General features: G+C 45.4%; 1 long non-coding RNA gene across 1 annotated transcript; it reads left to right on the top strand.

Annotated features, from left to right (window-relative positions):
* The first annotated feature begins 9,886 nt into the window (after positions 1-9,886).
* On the top strand, positions 9,887-12,273 carry LOC311106966. The gene is made up of 2 exons (XR_014610369.1): positions 9,887-10,042; positions 11,786-12,273. It is a non-coding gene; the product is annotated as an uncharacterized lncRNA (long non-coding RNA).
* The last annotated feature ends 11,276 nt before the right edge of the window (positions 12,274-23,549 follow it).

The raw sequence follows: 23,549 nt of genomic DNA, 5'->3' as shown, positions 1-23,549 counted from the left end.
AGGCCACCAGTTGTCTTCTGTCTGTCTGTCTTTCTGTTTGACTGTCTGTCTGTTTGTCTAACAGCTCAGTTGTCTTGACGTACTATCTATTACCGTCTTGCTTTCCTCTACCTTGCTGTTTGATGTGATTCACAGATATACCTGTCCATGGTAAATCATACACATCATGCACATGCATAGTGGGAGGGGTTGGGCTCACGTTCAAGGGCATGGATGGCCGTGACATTGTCAAATTACTATATTGATCATTATCGGAAGAGAGAATGGAAGAAAATGAAAGCACGGACGAGAGAGAGAGAGAGAGAGAGAGAGAGAGAGAGAGAGAGAGAGAGAGAGAGAGAGAGAGAGAGAGAGAGAGAGAGAGAGAGGTGAGCGGCAGGTAGATAACGTAATTGCGTGTCTAAAATCAGAGGTTGACAGGAGATGCTAATCTTATGGTTGGACTGTAGCCTATCTAAGTTAGATAAGAGAAAGATGTAACACATACATTCAACCTTTTGCATTCAACTGACTTAATATGACTTTTTGCTTGAAAATAGGAACTTCACGGGTACAACATGTTATAGTCAGAATGACTATCGATTCCCGCAAGGGGCCCAACTTTGGTTTAAGAAGTGGGGGGACATAATATATATATACATTTTTTTTTATCCAGTCGTATATATTTTTAAAATTTATTTATTTTATTTCACCTTTATTTAACCAAGTAAGCCAGTTGAGAACAAGTTCTCATTTACAACTGCGACCTGGCCAAGATAAAGCAAAGCAGTGCGATAAAAACAACAACACAGAGTTACATATGGGGTAAACAAAACATAAAGTCAAAAATACATACAGAAAATATATATACAGTGTGTGCGAATGTAGTAAGTTATGGAGGTAAGGCAATAAATAGGCCATAGTGCAAAATAGTGTCACGCCCTGGCTCGGGGGACTCTTAAATGTTGAGCCAGGGTGTGGAGTTTCTGTTACATTTTCTATGCTTTTGTTCTAGATCGTTTATATCTATGTTGGCCAGGGTGGTTCCCAATCAGAGACAGCTGTAGCTCGTTGTCTCTGATTGGGGACCATACTTAGGCAGCCTGTTTGGCACTAGTATTTTGTGGGATCTTGTTCCGAAAGGTTTGTGTTGTAACCTAGGACTTCACGTATCATTTGTTTATTGTTTTGGTTCGTGTTGTGTACACAAATAAAGATGTACGCTTATCACGCTGCGCCTTGGTCCGCTTCATCTGTCGATGTTCGTGACAAATAGTTACAATTTCGTATTAACACTGGAATGATAGATGTGCAAAAGTTGATGTGCAAATAGAGATACTGGGGTGCAAATTAGCAAAATAAATAACAATATGGGGATGAGGTAGTTGGGTGGGCTAATTTCAGAATGGCTGTGTACGGGTGCAGTGATCGGTAAGCTGCTCTGACAACTGACGCTTAAAGTTAGTGAGGGAGATAAGAGTCTCCAGCTTCAGAGATTTTTGCAGTTCGTTCCAGTCATTGGCAGCAGAGAACTGGAAGGAATGGCGGCCAAAAGAGGTGTTGGCTTTGGGGATGACCAGTGAGATATACCTGCTGGAGCGCAGACTACGGGTGGGTGTTGCTATGGTGACCAGTGAGCTAAGATAAGACAGGGATTTGCCTAGCAGTGATTTATAGATGACCTGGAGCCAGTGGGTTTGGCGACGAATATGTAGTGAGGGCCAGCCAACAAGAGCGTACAGGTCACAATGGTGGGTAGTATATGGGGCTTAAGTATAAACACTCCAAACGACTGCTCGGAGGTGTCCGCATGGTCCTAAAGCACACCGTTGCCTCGTTTTGTATCACATTCCAATGATAAAACTAGGGGGGACAAAAATACAATTTCAGAATGTGGGGGGGAGATGTCCCCCCTGTCCCCAATGAATGTTGTGCCCCTGATTCCAGCTAGTAATAAAATAAAAGGACACCTATCATTTTGTGTCTGAGGGGAGATAAAAGATGGGGGTTGCTTTTATCTTTGAGATTTACTCACTGCACTACCTTTCATAAACTGACTGAAAATCATTGTTAACAACATATCATGCCATGTGAAGAGCCAATATTGGGGGGTAGGCTAAATATATAAGTGTGGAGAGTTACTTATTGGTTATGTGAGAAAGTGTGTTTTGTGACATATTGTATCACCCAGAACATTTGAGTTGGCACAGCACCAGCAGAGTGGAGTGAATTTCAGTTGAATTTGTAAGAGTTGGGGCTGAATTAAATTAATCCTGCATTTTGGTATTTACGCAGTCGCTCTTTTCCCCGTGGTCAAATAAAATCACATGGTTTTAATACGTACTGGTAAAGCCTACAACAGTAACTACTACCAGTTAGACTCCCCTCACATGTATGCTTCCAGTTCTCACAATAAGAAGTGTGTGTACTCGGGCAGTAGTCTGAAAACAAAGACAATGGTAACCATTGGAGCCCCAGTGGAGGCTGCTGAGGGGAGAACGGCTCATAATAATGGCCGGAACGGAGCAAATGGAATGGCATCAAACACCTGGCAACCATGTGTTTGATGCATTTGATACCATTCCACCAATTCCGCTCCAGTCATTACCACGATCCCGTTCTCCCCAATTAAATCAAATCAAAATCAAATCAAATTGTATTTGTCACATGCGCCGAATACAACAGGTGTAGACCTTACAGTGAAATGCTTACTTACAAGCCCTTAACCAACAATGCAGTTTTATGAAAGAATACCTACAACAACAACAGAAAAAAATATGTATATTAAAGAGCAGCAGTAGAATAACAATAGCGAGGCTATATACAGGGGGCACCGGTACCGAGTCAATGTGCGGGGACACAGGTTAGTCTAGGTAATAAAAGTGCCACCAACTGTCACACCCTGGCTCTGGGACTCTATATGTTGAGCCAGGGTGTGTTCATTCTATGTGTTCTATTTCTATGTTGGGGGTTCTAGGTTGTGTATTTCTATGTTGGCCTGAGTGACTCCCAATCAGAGGCAACGAGTGTCAGCTGTTGGCTGGTTGTCTCTGATTGGGAGCCATATTTATACTGTCTGTTTTCCTTTTGTGTTTGTGGGTTCTTGTTCCGTGTTCGGTCATTGTCACCGTGGACTTCATGAGTCGTTTATTGTTTTTGTTCGTGCTTTAATATAATAAAGTACCATGTTCATTCATCACGCTGCGCATTGGTCTACTTCTCTCCCTGACGATCGTGACAGAAGAACCCACCATACCAGGACCAAGCAGCGTGTCCAGGAGCAGGCAGCCTGGACATGGGAGGAGATATTGGACGGGAAAGGGTCCTGGACCTGGGAGGAAATCCTGGCCGGGATGGATCGCCGGCCATGGAGTGAGACTGTAGAGAGGCGACGGAGAGAGAAGCAGCGGCGCCAAACGGGTCAACGTCGGACAGGCGAGAGGCAACCCCAAGAAATGTTTAGGGGGGGGGCACACGGCATGGACGACGGGGCTGACGGAGGCAGACAAGGGGCGAGTTCAGAGGGCCACCAGGTTACGGGAGCCATTGGTGAGAAGGGGGAAGGAAGATGTAGGGGCACGGCGAGAGGTACTGGGGTGTATTGCCAGTCCGGTCCGGCCCGTTCCTGATCCCCGCTTAAGGCCGGTGGTGTGTGTTCCCAGCCCGGCCCGGCCTGTTCCTGCTTCCCGCACCAAGCTAAGGGTGTGCGTCGCCAGCCCAGCCCGGCCTGTCCCTGCTCCACGCACCAAGCCTACGGTGTGCGTCGCCAGCCCGGTCCGGCCTGTCCCTGCTCCACGCACCAAGCCTATGGTGTGCGTCGCCAGCCCGGTCCGGCCTGTCCCTGCTCCACGCACCAAGCCTACGGTGTGCGTCGCCATCCCGGTTCGGCCTGTCCCTGCTCCACGCACCAAGCCTACGGGGTGCGTCGCCAGCCCGGCCCGGTCTGTCCCTGCTCCACGCACCAAGCCTACGGGGTGCGTCGCCAGCCCAGCCCGGCCTGTCCCTGCTCCACGCACCAAGTCTACGGTGCGCGTCGCCAGCCCGGCCCGGCCTGTTCCTGCCACTCGCACCAAGCCAGGGGTGCGAGTCGTCAGCCCTGTAAAGCCCGTTCCGGCTCCACGCACCAAGCCAGGGGTGCGCATCGTCAGCCCGGTCCGGCCCGTTGCTGCTCCACGCACCAAGCCAGGGGTGCGAGTCGTCAGTCCGGTGAGGCCCGTTCCGGCTCCACGCACCAAGCCAGGGGTGCGTATCGTCAGCCCGGTCCGGCCCGTTGCTGCTCCACGCACCAAGCCAGGGGTGCGCATCGTCAGCCCGGTCCGGTCCGTTCCGGCCTCACGCACCAAGCCAGGGGTGCGCGTCGTCAGTCCGGCACAACCCGTGCCTGGGTCATCGGTGCCAAATCAGGTACCGCTCAACTGCTCCACAACGGAGCTGAAGCTAGCCGTTCCTGCTACGTTCAGGTCAGCTCCTGCCAGCGGGGCCAGACCGGACCAGGGGCGCTATGGGGGGATTATTGGAGGGTGGTGGGCAAGGCCGGAGCCAGAACCGCCGCCGAGGAGGTATGCCCACCCAGCCCTCCCCTGTTTTGCTCTTATTGAGGCGCGGTCGCAGTCCGTGCCTTTAGGGGGGGGTACTGTCACACCCTGGCTCTGGGACTCTATATGTTGAGCCAGGGTGTGTTCATTCTATGTGTTCTATTTCTATGTTGGGGGTTCTAGGTTGTGTATTTCTATGTTGGCCTGAGTGACTCCCAATCAGAGGCAACGAGTGTCAGCTGTTGGCTGGTTGTCTCTGATTGGGAGCCATATTTATACTGTCTGTTTTCCTTTTGTGTTTGTGGGTTCTTGTTCCGTGTTCGGTCATTGTCACCGTGGACTTCACGAGTCGTTTATTGTTTTTGTTCGTGCTTTAATATAATAAAGTACCATGTTCATTCATCACGCTGCGCATTGGTCTACTTCTCTCCCTGACGATCGTGACACCAACCTCCTGTGGTGTGCCCCACTTTTACATGAAGAATTTACAATGTCGTTGTTTGTATTCTAATTTTTTACTTCAGAGCATCCTATTTGTATTTATCCATCTATTCTACACCTATAATGACTCCCTGTTACAAAACATACTGTATTTCAAACTGTATGAAAATAAATCTGTAAATAAGAATTTTTATTAATTCCTGGATTATGAGTGCAGGCATTGAATGGTTGGCTGATGAAATAGCTACACTACATGACCAAAAGTATGTGGACACCTGCTCGTCGAATATCTCATTCCAGAATCATGGGCATTAATATGTAGTTGGACCCCCCTTTGCTGCTATAACAGCCTCCACTCTTCTGGGAACGTTTTCCACTAGATGTTGGAACATTGCAGCGGGGACGTGCTTCCATTCAGCCACAAGAGCATTAGTGAGGTCGGGCACTGATGTTGGGCGATTAGGCCTGGCTCGCAGTCGGCGTTCCAATTTTTGAATTTGTATTTGTATTTATTATGGATCCCCATTAGCTGCTGCCAAGGCAGCAGCTCCTCTTCCTGGGGTCCAGCAAAATTAAGGCAGTTAACACAATTTTTAAAACATGACAATACATTCACATTTCACAACACACTGTGTGCCCTCAGGCCCCTACTCCACCACTACCACATCTACAGTATAAAATGTATGTTATCGTGTGTGTATATGCATGTGTCTGTGCCTATGTTTGTGTTGCTTCACAGTCCCCACTGTTCCATAAGGTGTTTTTTTAATCTGTTTTTTAAATTTAATTTTACTACTTGCATCAGCTACTTTTTGTGGAATAGAGTTCCATGTAGTCATGTCTCTATGTAGTACTGTGCACCTCCCATAGTCTGTTCTGGACTTGGGGAATGTGAAGAGACCTCTGGTGGCATGTCTTGTGGGGTATGCATGGGTGACCGAGCTGAGCCAGTTGTTCAAACAAACAGCTCGTGCATTCAACATGTCAATACCTCTCATAAATACAAGTAGTGATGAAGTCAATCTCTCCTCCACTTTGAGCCAGGAGAGATTGACATACATATTATTAATATTAGCTCTTTGTGTACATCCAAGGGCCAGCCGTGCTGCCCTGTTCTGAGCCAACTGCAATTTTCCTAAGTCCTTTTTTGTGTCACCTGACCACACGACTGAACAGTAGTCCAGGTATGACAAAACTAGGGCCTGTAGGACCTGCCTTGTTGATAGTGCTGGTGAGAAGGTAGAGCAGCACTTTATTATGGACATACTTCTCTCCATCTTAGCTACTGTTGTATCAATATGTTTTGACCATGACAGTTTACAATCCAGGGTTACTCCAAGCAGTTTAGTCACCTCAACTTGCTCAATCTCCACATTATTTATTACAAGATTTAGTTTACGTTTAGGGTTTAGTGAATGATTTGTCCCAAATGCAAGGCTTTTAGTTGTATAAATATTTTGGACTAACTCATTCCTTGCCACCCACTCTGAAACTAACTGCAACTCTTTGTTAAGTGTTGCAGTCATTTCAGTCGCTGTAGTAGCTGACGTATAGTGTTGAGTCATCCGCATACATAGACACTCTGGCTTTACTCAAAGCCAGTGGCATGTTATTAGTAAAGATTGAAAAAAGTTATGGGCCTAGACAGCTGCCCTGGGGAATTCCTGATTCTACCTGGATTATGTTGGAGAGGCTTCCATCAAAGAACACCCTCTGTGTTCTGTTAGACAGGTAACGCTGTATCCACAATATAGCAGGTGTAGTAAAGCCATAACACATGTTTTTCCAGCAGCAGACTATGATCGATAATGTCAAAAGCCGCACTGAAGTCTAACAAAACAGCCCCCACAATCTTTTTATCATCAATTTCTCTCAGCCAATCTCTCAGCCCGGTGGCTTGTCATTGTTGATAGACAACAGTCATTTTTTCACCTCTTCCACACTCACTTTACGGAATTCAAAATGACAATGCTTGTCTTTCATAATTTGGTCAGACATACTTGGATGTGTAGTATCAGCAATTGTTGCTGGCATGTCAAGCCTAAATTTGCTAATCTTGCCAATGAAAAAATAATTAAAGTAGTTGGCAATATAAGTTGGTTTTGTGATGAATGAGCCATCTGATTCAATGAATGAATTGAATCAGATGGCCTTTTTCCCAAAAATGTTATTTAAGGTGCTCCAAAGCTTTTTACTATAATTCTTTATGTCATTTATCTTTGTTTCATAGTGTAGTTTCTTCTTTTTATTCAATTTAGTCACATGATTTCTCAATTTGCAATACATTTGCCAATCGGATTTGGAAACTGCTTTCAAACAAATCTCTGCAGCATTAGTAAAGATATGATCAATACATGTTGATGATTTAATTCCTGTACTGTTTGTAACTACCCTGGTAGGTTGACTGATAACCTGAACCAGGTTGCACGCACTGGTTACAGTATGAAGCTTTCTCTTGAGTGGGCAGCCTGATGAAAGCCAGTCAATATTTAAAACACCCAGGAATTATACCTCTCTATTGATATCACATACATTATCAAGCATTTCACACATGTTATCCAGATACTGACTGTTAGCACTTGGTGGTCTATAGCAATTCATCCCAAAGGTGTTCGATGGGGTTCAGGTCAGAGCTCTGTGCATGCCAGTCAAGTTCTTCCACACCGATCTCGACAAACCCTTTCTGTATGGACCTCACTTTGTGCATGGGGGTATTGTCATCCTGAAACAGAAAGGGCCTTCCGCAAACTGTTGCCACAAAGTTGGAAGCACAGAATCCTTTAGAATGTCATTGTATGCTATAGCATTAAGATTTCCCTTCACTGGAACTAAGGGGCCTAGCCCGAACCATGAAAAACAGCCCCAGACCATTATTCCTTGTCCACCAAACTTTACAGTTGGCACTATGCATTCGGGCAGGTAGAGTTCTCCTGGCATCCACCAAACCCAGATTCGTCCATCGGACTACCAGATGGTGAAGCGTGATAATCACTCCAGAGAACGGGCTTCCACTGTTCCAGAGTCCAATGGTGGCAGCTTTACACCACTCCAGCCAACGCTTGGCATTGCGCATGGTGATCTTAGGCTTGTGTGCGGCTGCTCGGCCATGGAAACCCATTTCATGAAGCTCACACATTTGATTTCTTTATAGATTGTCCTCAGGGCTCAACTCTTGGCCAGCCATAGTCACCTGATGTTTTATAACAGTGACAGTGTGTTGTTAAATTGCTTGATAACTTATCTTCATGATCATTCTCTGTTCATTATCAGTCTCTAGTGATTACAGAGGTGAGGTACTGCCAGAAGGAAAGATGAGGGAGATATATTATACTTGATTACAATATGTATATAACCTGTTATCTGTTTCTTCTATCAAAAAGGATTAACAGATTACTGAACTGAAATGTATGAAATTGCTTGACTGGACTGTACAATCCACCGCAACAACTGAGATCCAGTCCATTATGTTTCTTGATTCCCGTCCTGTAAATGTAATGTACATCTGAAATCATGTTTATGTATTTATGTTAATAGTCTTTATGATAATAGTTTGGAGTTGAAGTTGGAGGACAGTGTGAGTGGAGGATGTTCTTGTATAGAGTACCACAGTATGAGACATAATACCCATGAAACCAAGACGTCAAACAAGGAAATGGTTCCAATCGTTTTTCCACCATTCATTTTTCCCATAGGGGATTTTAGAAACACTTAAAAAATAAGGGCTGTGTTTCATGTAGGCTTACCCTGGCGTGACGTTTTGATAACCATGTAAATCTCTCTAGGACACGGTGACTTTTATCAATATATTTGCCTGTATTTACCCCCTCCCCAAAAATAAATAAATAACGGTTTTACGGGTATTATGACACCTCCACTGGGGGGCTCTATTGACAGCCATAAGCTGCCCAGGACATGTGAACACCTGGATATGTGTCTATCTGTCCTTTATTGTTCTGTGGGAGTTGTATCTTCCAGGAAATTAATCAGTCTATCAGTCTGAGACATTATTGCTTTAGTGGCCTGGTCTCAAGTGAGCTGTTCCCTAATTCCAATAAAACCTTAGCAGATGGAATAAAATGGTCTGGGGCCATTAGTATAAAGTACTGATTTAGGATCAGTTTGAACTAGATCGGCACTCCTAATCTGAGACGCTTGACACAATGAACTCACTTCAATTCTGATAACTGCAGAGATAAGTCTTTACACAATACTCTGTTATCTATCTCCCAAGTACTCACAATCCACATGACCCTGTCTTTTCAAGCCCTCTATCTATCTATCATCTTCATTTGGAGCCCTGCCTATCTATAGTCTATGGCTTTACAGTTCGTGCAGCTCAAGATGCCAGTAGACTCTCTTTGTAACCTTGTGCCCAACAATTTCCCGTACTTGGGTTAGCAAAGGTCACATTTGACGAGTTGATCCAACAGACATTCATTGGGCGGAAGTGTCTGGGAGTGAGATTAATCTCTTTGTGATCTTCTCTGTGATCTTACTGCTGTGTTCTTGTCATGGTGTGTATGTCCAGTTATTGCCCTGCATTGTTTGAGCACAGGAAGTATTTTGATGCAAACTTTGCTACCTGACCGTCAATAGGCTATGTTGCTAGACAACCTACCTGGGTTCTGATCCAGGAGTTTCTCATTTCAGCTGATATCCTACACATCCACATCACAATGTACAATGAAGCCTGAGCTGAGCTCCATCATTTCATCTACTTCCCCAAAAATATTTATTTAATATTTCTGAAAAGTAAAAGTGTAGTTTCATCAGCTTCCTCTACTGTCTCTGGTTTTACTGTGAGTGTAATTTCAAACACATTGGCCCCACAGAGTTCTATTGATTGGCCAGTTTGGTCTCTGCTGCGCTCTTTGGGTCTCTCTAACAACTCCCCTACCCAGCAGGGGGCGGGGCCACATGTACCGGATGTTGATACAGTCTGCGGAACAGCTGTAAGAGAACAACAAAGCTGACGCGATATCTATAGTGTCGACGATAAGAAGAAGGACAAAAAGAAGGGGGAAATAAAACAAAACAGGTTATTAACATTCGTGTCGACACAGGACTCTGAAAATCACAGATTCAAGGTGAGAAATTGTTGGGTATGCGATGTGTCTTCGACAACAATATACATGATGGCTTTGTATTATAAGGTTAGCTATCACACGTTATAGCCACAATAGATTCATACCATGCGCTTGCACTGGAGTCGAACGGGTTTCCTGTTTAGATTAAGACACTGCAAGCCGGCGCGAGATATGACTCGGAAAACGTACCACAGTCCAGGGGCGAGAAATGCGTTGTACTCAGAATTGTCCCATTATACCAACTGTTACACCAAGGACTGCTAGTTTTTCAACTAGAGAAATACATTTTCTGAAGAAAATGTGGTGTGCTTCCTAACTTGTCTTTAAAGTATTTTTAGTTGTGAAATAAGTTATAGTAGTGGTAGTAATGGTCAGAGGTGGGTAGTAACGCGATACAAGTTACATGTCCTTAGATACATTTTTGGAGGAACTAGTACTTTTCTAGTTACTCTCTGTGGGTTGTACTTTTACTCAAGTAATTTCTGGAGGAAGTAACTTACTTTTTACTCCGTTACTTAAATTGCATAGATTTATATTATTGTAATGACCCGGGCTGGGTCATAAAGGAAAAAGAGACGGACACCAGGTGTGCAGGGCAGAACACAGGTTTATTCCTAAAATGGGCTATTGTTCAGGCCACAGCCCACGCCACTAAATTCCGAATGTACACAAATATACAATGTAAAGTTAAGGGCAGATCAGGGTCCCGAATAGAAAAGAGAGGGATGAGACAGTAACCCCTATTTATGCATTTCAAAACCCCGCGGGATTACCCATCATACCCCCCACCTTTCCGTCTGCCCTCGCATTTTTAACCCCTGCTAGCACCCATGACAACAATAACACACCCACGAACACAGAACACAATACCGGGTCGTTACATTATTATATCATCAGATGAAAACCTCCTCACTCCAAAGGTTGTGATTATCTATTTTTTTTTTTTTTTAAATACATTAATCGATACTATTGGTTCCCCTTTATGTCTGTATGAACATTTCACGACCCCTTGACCAATGAAATGTATTTAAAATAGCGTGTCATCAAAACTCAAGTCCATTGGCTCTCAACGTTGTCGTCAAACCCGGTATCTCCGCCATGGCAGTAGAAGTGAAGCTCACCTCTTCATGCACTCCTAAGGACATTTTTTTCTTCAAAGGGTTCTTAGCCGAACGTGGTCAGAGATACGTTGCACTTTAAATACTTTCTGCCTTTGTAATATTATATATTTATAGAGTAAGAATTATTTATCAGATATTATTCTGCTGTTGAAATTGTGTTTTGAGGGTGAGTGCAAATGAGATGGCTAGGAAGCTAACTAGCTAGTTTGCTTTGGCTAACCCAGAATCTGACAATGTTTAATCTCCTGTTTTTAGCGCCCCATATGACCTCCCTCTGCTTGTTGGCTTAGTTAATTAGCCACCTTGACATTGGCATAAAGAGTGAACAGATTAATCAGATGTGTGTGGCAATAGCTAACTAGCTAGCTATCACATTAGGTTGCCATTAGATAAACTAACTAAGCTAGCTGCAGTGTTAACCATGTAGCTAACTAGCTATCTAACTAACTAGCTAGATGAACAGGTCAGCCCAGCGCATGATCCTCCCACTCCATTGCTGTGTGTGTGTAAATGTCATTCTGTTTTTATGACAAAGCCTATAAGCACATATAGTGAAACATCCCAGTAAACTTTTTGTGCCGTATAGCTACTATATATATATATATTTGTTTTTAATTTACAGTGTGTAGCGACACAACTGAGGGGAGGAGAATGAACCAAAAAAAGAAAATACCCTTCAAAGTGGAAAGAAGCAGTTCGAAAGAGAAGGTGAATGGAGGGTAAATCGTACCTTGGCAGAAAAAATATGATTGAGTTGACTATGGCAATTGATACAGTATGATTGCTAGTGAAATGTTGATTGTTGTTTACCTGATCCTACTTTATATTTCATTCTTAATACAAAATGAAACCACACTTGGTGTAAATCTTCTTAGTTCGCATTCACCATCACATGTCATTTAAATTATATTGTGAATGTAATTTTCATTAATGCTATTGAAATTGTGAAATTATTCCAATGTCTCGAGCACTATTTACCGTTTTATGAAATTGAGCACATTGATATATATGAAGTCAACTTTGAATAAGACCATAATTGAAACGGTACAGCCTACCTAGATGGTGCTGGTGGGCTTAAATAATAAATAAATGAATGTCTATTCAATTGCAGTAAGTTGTTCTTTTTGTTTGCTGTCATACTCACAATTTACTATATGATGTAAAACATTACCAAACAAAATTTGCAACTAGTACTTAAGTACTTTTCTGACTGGATACTTTTTTTACTCTTACGTTAGTAGTTTCCAGTGGTGTAAAGTACTTAAGTAGTTTTTTTGGAGTATCTATACTTCACTACATTCTTAAAGAATATGTACTTTTTACTCCATACATTTTCCCTGACACCCAAAAGTATTTAGTCAGCCACCAATTGTGCAAGTTCTCCCACTTAAAAAGATGAGAGAGGGCTGTAATTTTCATCGTAGGTACACGTCAACTATGACAGACAATATGAGAAAAAAAATCCAGAAAATCACATTGTAGGATTTTTTATTAATTTATTTGCAAATTATGGTGGAAAATAAGTATTTGGTCAATAACAAACGTTTTTCAATACTTTGTTATATACCCTTTGTTGGCAATGACACAGGTCAAACGTTTTCTGTAAGTCTTCACAAGGTTTTCACACACTGTTGCTGGTATTTTGGCCCATTCCTCCATGCAGATCTCCTCTAGAGCAGTGATGTTTTGGGGCTGTCGCTGGGCAACACGGACTTTCAACTTCCTCCAAAGATTTTCTATGGGGTTGAGATCTGGAGACTGGCTAGGCCACTCCAGGACCTTGAAATGCTTCTTACGAAGCCACTCCTTCGTTGCCCGGGCGGTGTGTTTGGGATCATTGTCATGCTGAAAGACCCAGCCACGTTTCATCTTCAATGCCCTTGCTGATGGAAGGAGATTTTCACTCAAAATCTCACGATACATGGCCCCATTCATTCTTTCCTTTACACGGATCAGTCATCCTGGTCCCTTTGCAGAAAAACAGCCCCAAAGCATGATGTTTCCACCCCCATGCTTCACAGTAGGTATGGTGTTCTTTGGATGCAACTGAGCATTCTTTGTCCTCCAAACACGACGAGTTGAGTTTTTACCAAAAAGTTCTATTTTGGTTTCATCTGACCATATGACATTCTCCCAATCCTCTTCTGGATCATCCAAATGCACTCTAGCAAACTTCAGACGGGCCTGGACATGTACTGGCTTAAGCAGGGGGACACGTTTTGTACTGCAGGATTTGAGTCCCTGGCGGCGTAGTGTGTTACTGATGGTAGGCTTTGTTACTTTGGTCCCAGCTCTCTGCAGGTCATTCACTAGGTCCCCCCGTGTGGTTCTGGGATTTTTGCTCACCGTTCTTGTGATTATTTTGACCCCACGGGGTGAGATCTTGCGTGGAGCCCCAGATCGAGGGAGATTATCAGTGGTCTTGTATGTCTTCCATTTCCTAATAATTGCTCCCACAGTTGATTTCTTCAAACCAAGCTGCTTACCTATTGCAGATTCAGTCTTCCCAGCCTGGTGCAGGTCTACAATTTTGTTTCTGGTGTCCTTTGACAGCTCTTTGGTCATGGCCATAGTGGAGTTTGGAGTGTGACTGTTTGAGGTTGTGGACAGGTGTCTTTTATACTGATAACAAGTTCAAACAGGTGCCATTAATACAGGTAACGAGTGGAGGACAGAGGAGCCTCTTAAAGAAGAAGTTACAGGTCTGTGAGAGCCAGAAATCTTGCTTGTTTGTAGGTGACCAAATACTTATTTTCCACCATAATTTGCAAATAAATTCATTAAAAATCCTACAATGTGATTTTCTGGAGAAAAAAAATCTCCATTTGTCTGTCATAGTTGACGTGTACCTATGATGAAAATTACAGGCCTCTCTCATCTTTTTAAGTGGGAGAACTTGCACAATTGGTGGCTGACTAAATACTTTTTTTCCCCACTGTACTTTTACTCAAGTAGTATTTTACTGGTTGACTTTCACTTGGGTCATTTTCTATTAAGGTATCTTTACTTTTACTCAAGTATGAAAATTGGGTACTTTTTCCACCACTGGTAGTTTCTTAAGAGGGCCACTTTTACTTGGGTAAATTACAATGTAAGTAACAGTACTTTTACTTAAGTACAGCTTTTCAGTACTTTACCCACCTCTGGTAGTGGTATTGACTGTTTATAGTTGAAAAAGTAGGTTGATGGAAATATTTGGTTGGTTCATTGATTGATTGGGTAGGAATCGTAGGATAGCATGAATATGTGAAAGTTGGTTTGGTGTCTATAGTTTGAATGGTTGGAGTTACTGTTGCTGGGATATTTTATGCTAATTTATGCCTATTTATGTAGATATAAACTCAGCAAAAAAAGAAACGTCCTCTCACTGTCAACTGCGTTTATTTTCAGCAAACTTAACGTGTAAATATTTGTATGAACATAATATTCAACAACTGAGACATAAACTGAACAAGTTCCACAGACGTGACTAACAGAAATTGAATAATGTGTCTGGTGTGGACACCAGCTGCATTAAGTACTGCAGTGCATCTCCTCATGGACTGCACCAGATTTGCCAGTTCTTGCTGTGAGATGTTACCCCACTCTTCCACCAAGGCACCTGCAAGTTCCCGGACATTTCTGGGGGGGAATGGCCCTAGCCCTCACCCTCAGATCCAACAGCTCCCAGACGTGCTCAATGGGATTGAGATCCGGGCTCTTCGCTGGCCATGGCAGAACACTGACATTCCTGTCTTGCAGGAAATCCCGCACAGAACGAGCCGTATGGCTGGTGGCATTGTCATGCTGGAGGGTCATATCAGGATGAGCCTGCAGGAAGGGTACCACATGAGGGAGGAGGATATCTTCCCTGTAACGCACAGCGTTGAGATTGCCTACAATGACAACAAGCTCAGTTCGATGATGCTGTGACACACCGCCCCAGACCGTGACGGACCCTCCACCTCCAAATCGATCCCACACCAGAGTACAGGCCTCGGTGTAATGCTCATTCCTTCAACGATAAACACGAATCTGACCATCACCCCTGGTGAGACAAAACCGCGACTCGTCAGTGAAGAGCACTTTTTGCCAGTCCTGTCTGGTCCAGCAACGGTGGGTTTGTGCCCATAGGCGATGTTGTTGCTGGTGATGTCTGGTGAGGACCTGCCTTACAACAGGCCTACAAGCCCTCAGGTGAGCCTCTCTCAGCCTATTGTGGACAGTCTGAGCACTGATGGAGGGATTGTGCGTTCCTGGTGTAACTCGGCAGTTGTTGTTGCCATCCTGTACCTGTCCCGCAGGTGATGTTCGGATGTACCGATCCTGTGCAGGTGTTGTTACACGTGGTATGCCACTGCGAGGACGATCAGCTGTCCGACCTGTCTCCCTGTAGCGCTGTCTTGGGCGTCTCACAGTACGGACATTGCAATTTATTGCCCTGGCCACATCTGCAGTCCTCATGCCTCCTTGCAGCATGCCTAAGGCACGTTCACGCAGATGAGCAGGGACCCTGGGCATCTTTCTTTTGGTGTTTTTCAGAGACAGTAGAAAGGCCTCTTTAGTGTCCTAAGTTTTCATAACTGTGACCTTAATTGCCTACAGTCTGTAAGCTGTTAGTGTCTTAACGACCGTTCAACAGGTGCATGTTCATTAATTGTTTATGGTTCATTGAACAAGCATGGGAAACAGTGTTTAAACCCTTTACAATGAAGATCTGTGAAGTTATTTGGATTTTTACGAATTATCTTTGAAAGACAGGGTCCTGAAAAAGGGACGTTTCTTTTTTTGCTGAATTTAGTTGATACAAGTTTTTTAAGAATTTGAAGTTAGGATAGCCTGAAAGTTGTAAGGTTGGTCTTCTAAATGAATTGGCCAATGAGCAGGATGATTTTGATTAGATACCTCCGCATTGTTACAAAATTTGTGAGGCACACGGCGTTGCGGTACAGCACTTGTTTTTGGCCTCCGGAGACTCCTCAATTGCGTCACACCCTTTGTACGGAGCCTCCGGCCCGCTACCTCAGATCAAGCATGAATACCCCCAAGGAGTTGTCTACGTCAGCCAATGAAGACAACGTTCACTATGAAACCGAGCAGAAGAGACACTTGTTAATTCTAACTATGTTTGTCATCCATTACTATGATGTGTTGACCTAAACGAGTGGCAGCCATGTTGATCTCAATAGGCTCACACTATAACATTTGTAAACAAACAAAGAAATCACTAACTGGGCAGTATGAATGCATCTCTGTGAGTCTTTCTCAGGCGTGTAATCATTAGTCCAAACTGTAGCAAATCGATTTTCTATTGGACAAATTCGGGTAGGTCCCTCCCTGTTTTGTTTGCTTCCATTTAATAAACAATTTGCAACAGAGTCGGCGTAGTGAATACACGCCCCGTTTCACTTTCTATGAGCCACCCACACCTCACTGCTCTCCTCTCTCTGTTCAGCTGCTGTGTGTGGATGAGTGTCTTACAGGACTTTCCCTTCCTTTTTTAATATACACTGCTCAAAAAAATAAAGGGAACACTAAAATAACACATCCTAGATCTGAATGAATGAAATAATCTCATTAAATACTTTTTTCTTTACATAGTTGAATGTGCTGACAACAAAATCACACAAAAATTATCAATGGAAATCAAATGTATCAACCCATGGAGGTCTGGATTTGGAGTCACCCTCAAAATGAAAGTGGAAAACCACAGTACAGGCTGATCCAACTTTGATGTAATGTCCTTAAAACAAGTCAAAATGAGGCTCAGTAGTGTGTGTGGCCTCCACGTGCCTGTATGACCTCCCTAAAACGCCTGGGCATGCTCCTGATGAGGTGGCGGATGGTCTCCTGAGGGATCTCCTCCCAGACCTGGACTAAAGCATCCGCCAACTCCTGGACAGTCTGTGGTGCAACGTGGTGTTGGTGGATGGAGCGAGACATGATGTCCCAGATGTGCTCAATTGGATTCAGGTCTGGGGAACGGGCGGGCCAGTCCATAGCATCAATGCCTTCCTCTTGCAGGAACTGCTGACACACTCCAGCCACATGAGGTCTAGCATTGTCTTGCATTAGGAGGAACCCAGGGCCAACCGCACCAGCATATGGTCTCACAAGGGGTCTGAGGATCTCATCTCGGTACCTAATGGCAGTCAGGCTACCTCTGGCGAGCACATGGAGGGCTGTGCGGCCCCCCAAAGAAATTCCACCCCACACCATGACTGACCCACCGCCAAACCGGTCATGCTGGAGGATGTTGCAGGCAGCAGAACGTTCTCCACGGCGTCTCCAGACTCTGTCACGTCTGTCACGTGCTCAGTGTGAACCTGCTTTCATCTGTGAAGAGCACAGGGCGCCAGTGGCGAATTTGCCAATCTTGGTGTTCTCTGGCAAATGCCAAACGTCCTGCACGGTGTTGGGCTGTAAGCACAACCCCCACCTGTGGACGTCGGGCCCTCATACCACCCTCATGGAGTCTGTTTCTGACCGTTTGAGCAGACACATGCACATTTGTGGCCTGCTGGAGGTCATTTTGCAGGGCTCTGGCAGTGCTCCTCCTGCTCCTCCTTGCACAAAGGCGGAGGTAGCAGTCCTGCTGCTGGGTTGTTGCCCTCCTACGGCCTCCTCCACGTCTCCTGATGTACTGGCCTGTCTCCTGGTAGCGCCTCCATGCTCTGGACACTACGCTGACAGACACAGCAAACCTTCTTGCCACAGCTCGCATTGATGTGCCATCCTGGATGAGCTGCACTACCTGAGCTACTTGTGTGGGTTGTAGACTCCGTCTCATGCTACCACTAGAGTGAAAGCACCGCCAGCATTCAAAAGTGACCAAAACATCAACCAGGAAGCATAGGAACTGAGAAGTGGTCTGTGGTCACCACCTGCAAAACCAGTCCTTTATTGGGGGTGTCTTGCTAATTGCCTATAATTTCCACCTGTTGTCTATTCCATTTGCACAACAGCATGTGACATTTATTGTCAATCAGTGTTGCTTCCTAAGTGGACAGTTTGATTTCACAGAAGTGTGATTGACTTGGAGTTACATTGTGTTGTTTAAGTGTTCCCTTTATTTATTTTTTGCAGTGTATATATATATTTTTCCCCTTCCTGAAGGTTGGTCTCTGCTGACAACAGCACTATGGGACAGATCTTTCCGGACCACATCTTCTCCTGCGCCAACTGTGACACCATCCTGACCAACCGCTCGGAGCTCATCTCCACACGCTTCACCGGCGCCACGGGCCAAGCCTTCCGCTTCACTATAGTGAGCCGGGTTACTACTCCTACTAGGTACACTACATGAACAAAAATATGTGGACACCCGCTCGTCGAATATCTCATTCCAAAATCATGGGCATTAATATGGAGTTGGTCCCCCTTTTGCTGCTATAACAGCCTTCACTCTTCTGGGAAGGCTTTCCACTAGATGTTGAAACAATGCTGCGGGGACTTGCTTCCATTCAGCCACAAGAGCATTAGTGAGGTCAGGCACTGATGTTGGGCGATTAGGCCTGGCTCACAGTCGGCTTTCCAATTCATCCCAAAGGTGTTCGATGGGGTTCAGGCCAGTGAAGTTGATGTTGGAACATTGCTGCAGGGACTTGCTTCCATTCAGCCACAAGAGTCCTGTGGTCCTCTGTAGCTCAATTGGTAGAGCATGGCGCTTGTAACACCAGGGTAGTGGGTTCGATCCCCGGGACCACCCATACGTAAGTCGCTTTGGATAAAAGCGTCTGCTAAATGGCATATTATTATTTATTATATTATTATAAGAGCATTCGTGAGGTCAGGCTATTAGGTCTGGCTCGCAGTCGGCATTCCAATTAATCCCAAAGGTGTTCGATGGGGTTCAGGTCAGGGCTCTGTGCAGGCCAGTCTGTATGGACCTCACTTTGTGCACGGGGCATTGTCATGCTGAAACAGGAAAGGGCCTTCCCCAAACTGTTGCCACAAATTTGGAAGCACAGAATCGTCTAGAATGTCAATGTATGCTGTAGCGTTAAGATTTCCCTTCACTGGAACTAAGGGTCCTAGCCCGAACGATGAAAAACAGCCCCATACCATTATTCCTCCTCCACCAAACTTTACAGTTGGCACTATGCATTGGGGCAGGTAGCGTTCTCCTGGCATCCGCCAAACCCAGATTCGTCCGTCGGACTGCCAGATGGTGAAGTGTGATTCATCACTCCAGAGAACGCATTTCCACAGTCCAATGGCGGCAAGCTTTACACCACTCCAGCTGACGCTGGGCATTGCGCATGGTGATCTTAGGCTTGTGTGCGGCTGCTCGGCCATGGAAACCCATTTAATGAACAGTTATTGTGCTGATGTTGCTTCCAAACGCAGTTTTACGCTCTGTGCTTCAGCACTCGGCGGCCCCATTCTGTGAGCTTGTTTGGCCTACCACTTCGCGGCTGAGCCGTTGTTGCCCCTAGATGTTTCCACTTCACAATAACAGCACTTACAGCTCTAGCAGGGCAGAAATTTTACGAACTGACTTGTTGGAAAGGTGGCATCCTATGACGGTGCCACATTGAAAGTCACTGAGCTCTTCAGTAAGGCTGTTCTACTGCCAATGTTTGTCTATGGAGATTGCATGGCGGTGTGCTCGATTTTATACACCTGTCAGCAACGGGTGTGGCTGAAATAGCCGAATCCACTAATTTAAAGGGGTGTCCACCTACAGTGCATTTGGAAAGTATTCAGACCCCTTCCCCTTTTCTACATTTTGTTACATTACAGCCTTATTCTAAAATGGATTAAATAAATTTTTTCCCTCATCAATCCTCACACAATACCCCATAATGACAAAGCGAAAACAAGTTTTTAGAAATGTTTGCACATTTATAACAAATAAAAAAACATACCTTATTTAAGTAAGTATTCAGACCCTTTGCTATGAGACTCGAAATTGAGCTCAGGTGCATCCTGTTTCCATTGATCATCCTTGAAATGTTTCTACAACTTGGAGTCCACCTGTGGTAAATTCAATTGATTGGACATGATTTGGAAAGGCACACACCTGTCTATATAAGGTCCCACAGTTGACAGTGCATGTCAGAGCAAAAACCAAGCAATCAGGTCGAAGGAATTGTCCATAGAGCTCAGAGACAGGATTGTGTCGAGGCACAGATCTGGGGAAGGGTACCAAAAAATGTCTGCAGCATTGAACGTCCCCAAGAACATAGTGGCCTCCATCATTCTTAAATGGAAATTGTTTGGAACCACCAAGACTCTTCCTCGAGCTGGCTGCCGGGCCAAACTGAGCAATCGGGGGAGAAGGGCCTTGGTCAGGGAGGTGACCAAGAACCCGATGGTTACTCTGACAGAGCTCCAGAGTTCCTCTGTGGAGATGGGAGAAACTTCCAGAAGGACAACCATCTCTGCAGCACTCAACCAATCAGGCCTTTATGGTAGAGTGGCCAGACGGAAACCACTCCTCAGTAAAAGGCACATGACAGCCTGCTTGAAATTTGCCAAAAGGCACCCAAAGGACTTAGACCATGAGAAACAAGATTCTCTGGTCTGATGAAACCAAGATTGAGTGGCCTGAATGCCAAGCATCACGTCTGGAGGAAACCTGGCACCATCCCTACGGTGAAGCATGGTGGTGGCAGCATCATGCTGTGGGGATGTTTCTTCAGTGGCAGGGACTGGGAGACTGGTCGGGGTCGAGGGAAAGATGAACAGAGCAAAGTACAGAGAGATCCTTGATGAAAACCTACTCCAGAGCGCTCAGGACCTCAGACTGGGGCGAAGGTTCACCTTCCAACAGGACAACGACCCTAAGCACTCAGCCAAGACAACGCAGGAGTGGCTTTGGGACAAGTCTCTGAATGTCCTTGAGTGGCCCAGCCAGAGCCTGGACTTGAACCCGATGGAACATATCTGGAGAGACCTGAAAATAGCTGTGCAGCGACGCTCCCCATCCAACCTGACAGGGCTTGAGAGGATCTGCAGAGAATAATGGGAGAAACTCCCCAAATACAGTTGTGCCAAGCTGGTAGCGTCATACCCAAGAAGACTTGAGGCTGTAATGGCTGCCAAAGGTGCTTCAACAAAGTACTGAGTAAAGGGTCTGAATACTTATGTAAATGTAATATCTCAGTTTATTTCTAATACATTTGCAAACATTTCTAAAAACCTGTTTTTGCTTTGTCATTATGGGGTATTGTGTGTGCATACTGATGAGGGAAAAAACAATTTAATCAATTTTAGAATAAGGCTGTGACGTAACAAAATGTGGAAAAGGTCAAGGGGTCTGAATACTTTTCCGAATTGTATATTTTTGTATATTTCCCTTTTTTCTTCTTCATTTTATTCATTTTAACTATTTTATCCAGAGAAACTTACAGTTAGTGCATTCATCTTAAGATAGCTAGGTGGGACAACCACATATCACAGGCATTTTTCCTCAATAGCGTAGCTATCATCAGAGTCAGAGCTGGGGGGGGGGTCAAGTGCAAGTGTTGGTTTAGTTATTTTTTGTAATTGTTCTGGGGTGTGGGGGTCAAGGTGAGGAGGAGGATTATTTAAGAAACTGTTTGAAGATTTCCGATGTTTTCGGAAGATGGGCAGGGACTCTGCTCTCCTAGCTTCAGGGGAAGCTGGTTCCACTATTGGGGTGCCAGGACAGAGAAGAGGTTGGACTGGGCTGAGTGGGAGCTGCCCTCCCGTAGGGGTGGGAGGGCCAAGAGACCTGAGGTGGCAGAATGGAGTGCTCGGTTGGGGTGTAGGGTTTGAGCATAGCCTGAAGGTAGGGAGGGGCAGTTCCTCTTGCTGTTCCGTAGGCAAGCACCATGGTCTTGTAGTGGATGCAAGCTTCGACTGGAAGCCAGTGGAGTGTGCGTGGAGCGGGGTGACATGAGAGAACTTGGGAAGGTTAAAACCAGGCGGAATGCAGCATTCTGGATAAGTTTGCAGGGGTTTGATGGCACAAGAAGGGAGCCCAGCCAACAGCGAGTTGCAGTAGACCAGGCGGGAGAGGACAAGTGCCTGATTTAGGACCAGCGCCGCTTCCTGTGTGAGGTAGGGTCGTACTCTACGGATGTTGTAGAGCATAAACCTGCAGGATGTTTGCAGAGAACGACAGGGTGTTGTCCAGGGTCACGCCAAGGTTCTTTGCCCTCTGGGAGGGTGACACTGTGGTGTTGTCAACCATGATGGAGATGTCTTTGAGCGGGCAGGCCTTCCCGGGAGGAAGAGCAGTTCCATCTTGTCGAGGTTGAGGTGGTGGGCCGACATCCAAGTTGAGATATCTGCCAGGCATGCAGAGATGCGCGTCGCCACCTGGGTGTCAGAAGGGGGGAAGGAGAAAAGTAGTTGTGTCATCCGCATAGCAATGATATGAGAGACCATGTGAAGATATGACTGAGCTGAGTGACTTGGTGTATAGAGAGAAGAGGAGAGGGCCTAGAACCGAGCCCTGGGGGACACAAGTAGTGAGAGTATGTGGTGCAGACACAGATCCTCTCCACGTCAACTGGTAGGAGCGGCCTGCCAGGTAGGATGCAATCCGAGAGTGTGCAGAGCCTGAGACTCCCAGCCCTGAGAGGGTGGAGAGGAGGATCTGATGGTTCACGGTGAGAACAGAGGAGAGAGAGTCAGCTATGGCATTGTGGAGAGCCTCCGTGACACAGAGAAGAGCAGTCTTGGTTGAGTGACCCGTCTTGAAGCCTGACTGGTTAGGGTCAAGAAGATCTTTCTGAGAGCGATAACGCGAAAGTTGATCAGAGACAGCACGTTCAAGTGTTTTGGAAAGAAAAGAAAGAAGGGATACAGGTCTATAGTTTTTGACATCAGATGAGTCGAGTGTTGGTTTCTTGAGGAGGGGAGAAACTCTGGCCATTTTGAAGTCAGAGGGGACGCAGCCAGTGGTCAGGGATGAGGGAAGTGAAGAAGGTCTCCAGAGATGGAGGAGGGGATGGGGTGGAGTGGGCAGGTTGTCGGGCGGCCAGACAAACTAGTCGCAGGATGTCATCTGGAGAGAGAGGGGAGAAAGAGGTCAAGGCGTAGGGTAGTTCTGTGTGAGTGAGACCAGTAGACTCAATAGGCTGAGTGAATGAGTAGCGGATGTCGTCAACCTTTTTTTCAAAGTGGTTGACAAAGTCGTCCACGGAGGGGGTGGAGGATTAAGGAGGGAGGAGAAGGGGGGAAAATAGTTTCCTAGGGTTAGGGGCAGAAGCTTGACATTTAGAGTGGTAGAAAGTGACTTTAGCAGCGGATACAGAGGAGGAGAAGGTAGAGAGGAGTAAAAGGATGATAGGTCCTCCAGAAATGTAGTTTTCCTCCATTTTTGCTCAGCAGCCCTGTTCTGTAAGCTCGCAATGTGTAGGTTGTAGTCAGTGTCCTGCGAATGACACCATGTCCTTAAAGGAAACACACATGACACCATGTTATCATTT

The sequence above is a fragment of the Coregonus lavaretus genome, assembly GCF_964263955.1.
Source record: "Coregonus lavaretus genome assembly, chromosome: 31".
In the NCBI taxonomy this organism is placed as follows: Eukaryota; Metazoa; Chordata; class Actinopteri; order Salmoniformes; family Salmonidae; genus Coregonus; species Coregonus lavaretus.
This window is presented reverse-complemented; position numbering and strand designations above follow the sequence as displayed.